Raw genomic sequence first — 8003 nt, 5'->3', positions numbered from 1 at the left:
TTTATGTTTAATTTAGTGCATCTGAATCCAATTTTTGTGATGGTATATTTTTTATTTCATGAGAATATGATAATTTTTTTACTGGTATATTGTTTATTTTCTCTTTTATTATATATTTTGGTATTTTTTATTTAATTTATTTATGTTCGGTACTCTCATCTTTAAAGCTAAAATCTTGCTTATCCTGGTTTTATATACTTTATTTGTTTTATATTTGTAACTTATATTTATTTTCTAATATTAATATAATTTATTTTTATATTTAAAAATATTAATTTTAAATATTGTTTATTTTAAAATATTATTTTTAAATTATTTTTTTAAAATGTCATCGTATCTTATTTAATAAAGATTATTTTTTTAAATGTCATAATCGTATCTTATTTAATAAAATAAATAAAATAATTTATTATAATTGAATAAAAATACAATTTTAAAATCTAAAATATTAAAATAAATAATAAATTAATAAGTCTTTCATCTTATCAACTCCTCATTCTTCTTTACTTTTTTAATGTAAAACTAACGTTATACACTTTTCTTACTTGTAACATTAATACAATCATGCTTGTACGTATATATTTACACGTTTATGGTGATGACATAATATTAATTCGGTGTCTTTGCTGTATTACAATATTAATGGCCTTAGTAGATTGAACACCATGTATATGAACGTTGATCATGAACACATTGGAATTCTTTAGTTTCATTCTTTTGAATTTTTCTTTGTAGTTTGTACACTAGCTATCTAACTAGCGTTAATTACCATTTTCGAATCTACTATTTTCAAACTTTTTAATAGACAGAGAAACTAATTAAGTTAAACCCTCCTTAATAAACTACCGAATAGTGCATGCTTGCAAGTTGTATGCAAAATTAAAGTATATGATGAAAATTTGACCCATCGCGTTGTTTATTGAATATGTAGAAACCTACATGGCAACATAATCATCATTGCAATGCTGGAATAATTAAAAATTAATTAATTAATGCTGTCTATTCTCTATCTTAAATATTCTCAAGTCTTTCGACCGACATAAATACGTTCTTTGCTATCTTAAATTTATACCAGCTATAAAAACAAAAACTCTAATCTCTTGTTATCAACGTTTGTCGTTTGGAAAATTAAATTGGTAGAGTTAAAAAATTAAAGTTTCAAATATTCAAAAGTTCAACTAAAATTTAATTGAGATTTATTAAATATAATAAAATAATATATTTATGTATAAAATATATTTTTAAAAAATTATTTTTTTAATAATTTATTATTTTAAATTAGTTAACTGTTAAAAAATTAGACCAATTCAACTGATTAACTAATTTTTTTTATTTTTTAACTAATTTTTTACTAACAAACTTTTTATATAAATCAAACTGGTTTAATGATAAATTTTTTATTAACTCAATTAAATTGATGAGTTTGATGCACTTATTAGAACCATACTTATTATATGTACTGTATTATGCGGGCCTGGAGAAAATGCAAAGACAATTAAAAATCAGAAGTAAAATATGAACAACAAAATAGTATTTATAATTTATATATGTTTATGAAACATGCTATCCATTGATTTAACTGGCAAAATCTATTAGGTTGCTACAATTATGAAGGGAGAAAAGAAATGAAAAAAAAAGGAAAAAAAAGGGTCAACCACAACGGTACCATGCAACCACACTCCACACATATTCTAATTGTTGACTTATATTTGTATGAGTAATATTATATATATAAATTTTTTTATAAATTAAGTTTAATTAAGTTAAATAATAAAATTTAAATTATAACTGATTTTGGTTATGTTAGATCAATTTAATTAGATTTGATTAACAAAAAAATTTAGATGTATAGTAGTATATTCTATTTTTATTATTTATCTTTGATTTAGTTCTAGAAACACTAATAATCCTTACGTGTTTCTGACGTGTATATATGTGTTGCTGCCATGCATTGAAATTAAGATGGAATTGTTGGATGTATAATGCATGTTATAACATTTTGAATGACTTCGGATGCAAGATAACCAAATGATCCAGTTCTTTGGGCGTTCTTTGTTTTTTTTGTTTTTAGTTAAATGATCAAGTAGTTAATGAACCACAGGAATGGCTATAGTCTATATGTGAGAATAATATATTAATCTCAACTATCAGCCATGGGATGATTGATGAAATAATGGCCGAAAAGCATTTAGGATAGAATTAGCCAACAAAATATTATAAAAAGTAATTTTAATTTTTTTTAAATATATTCAATACATTTAAAAAGTATTGTATATATAACAATTCAAAGGTTTTCAATAATTTTTTTTATTTTTGATTAATGTCCTAAAGATATTATAAATCTACTTTTTTGACTTTGATTACTCTGTGTATTAAATGCGGCGAAAGATGATGGCGGAGTCATGGGAATGAAAGACGCAACAAGTAAGAAAGAATGCAAGACAGTGTGAGATTAAGTACCAACTGATCATTTATTTTCTTCCTATTGGATGGAATGTGGTTGGAATTTAAATGAGAGTGAAATGTAAAATTAAATTCACTAGCTAGGCTGAAATTCAAACCAATCTAGAGTGTTCTTTTGCCTATAAATACATATCAACACACACCCCCCTTTCTACTATCTCTCTCATTTCTCTCTCTTGAAGCCTTTTTTTTTCCTTCACTTCATTGCTACTTATCCCTAATCTCTTGATTCCTTTGGTGCTTAAACCATAAAATGGAGACACCAAATACCAAAAAAATATACCCAAACATGAATCAAATAAGAGATTTGTTGTGTCCAACACCACCTCGTCCAACTCCAGCCCCAAAGGATGATGAAAGCAAACCAAAATCTTCAACCAACCCAAGCTCGTATAGCATCAAAGATTCTTTGTGCCCTGAACCATTATCAAAGCCTCATGCAATAGACACTTCTTCAAAAGGGGCTTCAAGCCATAAGCCACCATCAATGGCCGCGGCATTTGGTCGTCGCAAAGGAGTTTGAAGCCATCATCCCTCAACTCCCGGATCTCATCATCAGCTTTCACACTTTCTCACCATTCAATAAATAGGTCTCATTTCATGTCGGGTTTTTTTTTTTTCCCCATTATATATTATAAGTTGCATTATCTACAATAATTTGGTACTATTTGATCCAAATATATAGTGGATCTCAACTAGTCATCAATATGTTATTTCAACCAGCAGATATACTTGATATTGATCAAGATCATTACCAAAGTCATCAATAATTCTATATGTTTCTATCTCCTCTCTTTCCTTTTCCATGAACTTATTTTTAATTGCGTGTGTGAAGAGAGAGAGAGAAAGGGGGGGGGGGGGGGGGGGGTTGCAATGGTTTCTATTTCTGCTTTTTCCTCTATCTTATGACCATACTATTAATTTGTGTGAGATAATGGAAAAGGTCGTGTGCTTTTTCATTTTTTTAACCGACATTACTTTATCATATATCTTCCGTTTCTTAATTTATTTATTATATACTACACGGAAAATAGAAATTAAACCTCTTTAATTTATAGTAATCTCTGAATTGGGAATGTTTTTTTTTTTTTTTTTGGTGACTGAATTTGGAATGTTTGACATATACAGTTTTAACTTTTAATTTGGTAACTTGTAATTTATTCCCCTTAAATTTATGTTAAACGCCGCAACCATTGACATTACGTGGTGGGTCTAATGGAAGTAGATCCTATTCGGTAAAAAAAAAAAATTAGATGGTGTTTAGTGTTTAATTTTATTTTTTATTATTATTTTTTAATTTATTTTTTATCTTATTTATAAAATTAAAAATAAAAGATCATATTTTATTTTTTTAAATATTAAAAAAATTAAAAAAAAAATTATTCTCTCAAATATTAAAAAAATCGAAGAAAATCTATTTCTGTCTAGTCCTGCTACCTAACTAAATCCTACTTTCAAGTCGCATCATCATCATCGGGACGACATAATTCAACTGGTGGACCAGGTTTTGAGTTCTAAGTTTGGTAGCTTTATAAATAAACACTTTTTATTATTATACATTATTAAAAAATATTATCTAAAAGGAAGCACACAATCTTCCTTGACAGTCTATTCTTTTTATCTCTCCAATATTCATGTGACTCTACTCGGACCACCCTATATTATTATGATAATCTATTGGATTTGCGTTCATGTCCAAAATAATTAGCGTCATGATGATAATAAGGCCAGCGTACACAAAGCGATTTTATTTATTCTTTATTAAAAAATAAAAGGGAGAAATGAAGCTTTTATAAAACTCTGGAAATTGAAAAGTATGCGTTCACTTGTTAGTAGAAAGAAACGGAGAGAGGGAATATCCACTCATGCATGATTCATATCAGGCCAACAAAATTAATCTATCCAAAATATATAATGGAAAGAGTTTAATTAATCATGCAGTTAATTTTTATAGTTAATATCAAAAAAATTATTTTTTATTTTAAGTTTTAAATTCTTAATTTAAAATTTTAAATATTAAATTTTAAATTCACAATTCTAATTTTAATCTCTAAATCTTCTAAAAAAAATAAGAGATAAAAAATAATTTTATGATAAAAAATTAATTAATATTAACTAATTAAAATTTAATTTTTTCTACTTATATAGAATATGAAAAGTCCAATAATATTTTTCTTTAAATTTAAAACTTAATTATTAAGTTTCAGGCCAGATCTTCAAACATTGCTTTTTATATAAATCGTGAAAAATAGAATCAGGCAAGAGAGAAGAAGATGACACAGTCATGTATCCTAATTTAGTTGTCTAGTACAATGCAACTTATATCCAGTCTCTATTACAACAGTAAAATTTTCACTATCTTTTCAAGTATTACATACACCAATTCTCAACGACTTAATCTAATCCTATCAGAGGCAACTCAAGTTTCAACATAAACTTGACTTGGTTATCTAACTACTTAGACTCAACACACTAAGTGCTTACCCAAATTAACAAGGGATACATGAGATACAAGACAGAAATACCTCCAAAAAAAATCTAAAACTTTTCACTCTAAGTTTCTCTCTTTGTCTTTTCTTTCAATAGCTTTTTCTTACAGCTTTGAAGCTATAGTATAAACCAGATTCATCACTCTCTGATGAAGCTTTTAATTTTGGCAGAATATTTTTTTGATGTAAAAATACTGTCCAACACGTTGAACTATCATAGAAAAAATCTCGATGAAAACTCAAAACTCTAATTCTCTCTCTTTGGTCTTTAACTCAAAATTGATTTTTCTTTTTGTATTCTCTATCTCCACATTTAGGGTTTGCTTACTAAAGTAAGCTTCTTGAGTCTTAAACTAGTTGTAACCCTTTTTTCTTTTTCTTCATTTAGATCATAAAATTAGGAATTTGAGATCTGATTAAAATGTTGATAGAGGAGATGTGTGCAGCAGCAACTTACTTGTTCAGAGAGATTCCTAAATCCGAACCCTTAATCTTGTACTTTGCCTCCAAAACAATATTAACCATTAATTCACTCATTTACAGTAAAAAAGAAATGGTTCTTATGGTCCGAAATAATAGCGTAAAGGAAAAAAAAAAGGACAAGCAATTAACTTGCATGCAAGTGAAAATAAATTACTTTTAACTTTTCTGAACTTGCTTAACTTGCTTTTATTTATTTTGATTTAACATTAGCTTTTTTTATTAGCATTCACATTCTTCCTCTTTGGTGTTAGAGAAAAAAATTGATTTCCTCTTTGTTCTTTGTGCAATGCGTGAAAACACCTTATATCCCAGCTGAGGATTGTTTTCCTTTGTTTGAATAGTAATGAGCTGGGTTGTGGTTTCAATTTCCATTCAGCAACCTTGAGAGTTACTTTGCTTTTTTTATTGGGCTTCACACTAACATGAGCCTGCATCACTTAATACAAGTATCAAATTCACTTGGGCTATGAATCCAAGTTATATTATGTTTGTCATCATCAAAATGTTGTTATTTATTTCTAAACTCAATAATCTCCTTATTGATAACAAACATCAATTAAACAAAAAATGAAAGAAATGGAATAATAATCTTTGGATAAAAAATTTTTCTTTGATGATTAGCTTCCCTTTTCTTTTATAAGGATTGCTGCCCCCTGAATGTATGCTTTTCTGCAACTCCCTGTTTGTACACATAAAGCATATCTATACAAAACAAGCCAATGATGCAAGAAAATTATCTTGTTTGACAAAAGTGTAAGTAATAATTCAGCATCCCAAGCAAGAGAGTATCAAAAAAACCCTAAATTTATACAAAATATATGTTTGCCCAATCACAATTTAAAACAACAATTCAATCACATTTTTCTTGCCCAAAGCTATTTAAACAACACCAAGACAGCCTTTTAAATAGCATATACCAACCAGACTTAACACCAAAACAGCAAAATAATTATAACACAAAACAGCCATAAAAACTGTCCACCCAAAATATTACTCCCCTTTTATTATTAAAGGAAGAATTAGTATTCAAGTCAAACTTGCAGAAAATTAAGCAGAAACAGGTACAAATTAAAGTTGTATAGTCATCCAGAGAACCATAAAGACAGTGTCGAATACTAAAAAGTTGCAAAGAACTAAGTTCAATAACACTAAAAATCTTGTTCAAGAGACAATTTTATGCATCCGACCCATCCTCTTGCGTGTCCAGAAATTTTTCTTGATATGTGGCCATTGTTTCATCCTCATGTATATTGCCCACATATTTTAGAAGGACTGCCACTTTATCGTTGAATTTTTTAAATGCATTTTTATTTCAGATCACAAGCTTCCTTTCTTCTTTGCTCGTTGATATGAGATGGTTGGTTAGGTTCACAAACTCTTGTAAAATATTTTTAACAACTTCACAAAGGGGTGATTTGTATCCCGTAGAAGCAGATATTCTAGTAGTTGAATGAGGAAGGAGGTCATCAAATTCATCTTCAACATCATCAAGTATCACTTTTTTTAGTTCTTGTAGATCCTTTCGATTGCTGTTTCACGGCACCACTCCCTTTTAGGTAAGAGTTTTTATTTTTAAATGTCTTATTGGTAAGATCAACACCAAATAATTCAAAAATACAAGTTAAAAATATGCTGTAAAGAAGAGACATATTTTTATCATTCCTTATGCAATCATACATGTGCCTCATCATTAGACAAGCAAATAAAATCTCAGTTTTTGTAATGATAGCATACAACACTAATGTGTCACAAAAAAAAAATTCTTTGATAAGAACAGTTTTGGGACAGGATGATGTGATTCACAATGCGGTAAAGTTGAGCACGAAGGGGACCTAGAACTTTATGATTTGGAGAGAAACCATCAATCAGAGATATATTTTCATAAACATAGGCTAAAACATCTTAATATGAAATACCCAAGCCTTCATCCCATTTTTTAAGAGGTATAAACACAAACACCCACATCAGAATATCCTAGGATATCACTAATGGTTTCACTATTCAGATTTAACTCATGGCCTTTTATATAAGAATGAATGTTTTCCTCATGATATATAGGTCACGTTGGCATAAACTGCACGAACAAAATTAAGATAGACAGATTTTTTTATTTTAAAAAGATGATTTCAGTCAAAAAACACTAAATTTTTCACAAAGACAAGGATCCCTAGAAACACAAATATGAATGTTAAGGCAATGGAATAAAGAAATGTGGTCATGGTAGAAGTATAAATGAATCTTTTTAACAGTTTTCTTGAGTTCACTTATCTTCACTACAAAATTCATTTTCCATCCTTGTAGTTTGTGAATCTTCATATTTCTAAGAGCTTCCGAGGTTGTCTTCATTCTTGTATCTTTTGACTCCATCAACTTACCTTGACATTTCTCTTGCAATTAGGCCAAGGTTAACTTCTGTACAAAATCAACAAAGCTAATGAGACTTGCCGAACAAGAAACCACAAATCTTGCATGTACCAAGCGAATAGACCGATCCTTTGAGTGTTAATCGACATGAAATCCTCCGGAAGTATGTTCTTGCTTTGATTGACATGAAAGAATCAAATGATT

This window comes from Arachis stenosperma, chromosome 4 (genome assembly GCF_014773155.1).
Source record: "Arachis stenosperma cultivar V10309 chromosome 4, arast.V10309.gnm1.PFL2, whole genome shotgun sequence".
Taxonomy (NCBI): Eukaryota; Viridiplantae; Streptophyta; class Magnoliopsida; order Fabales; family Fabaceae; genus Arachis; species Arachis stenosperma.
The sequence above is the reverse complement of the archived record's forward strand: the minus strand, read 5'-3'. Positions refer to the sequence as shown.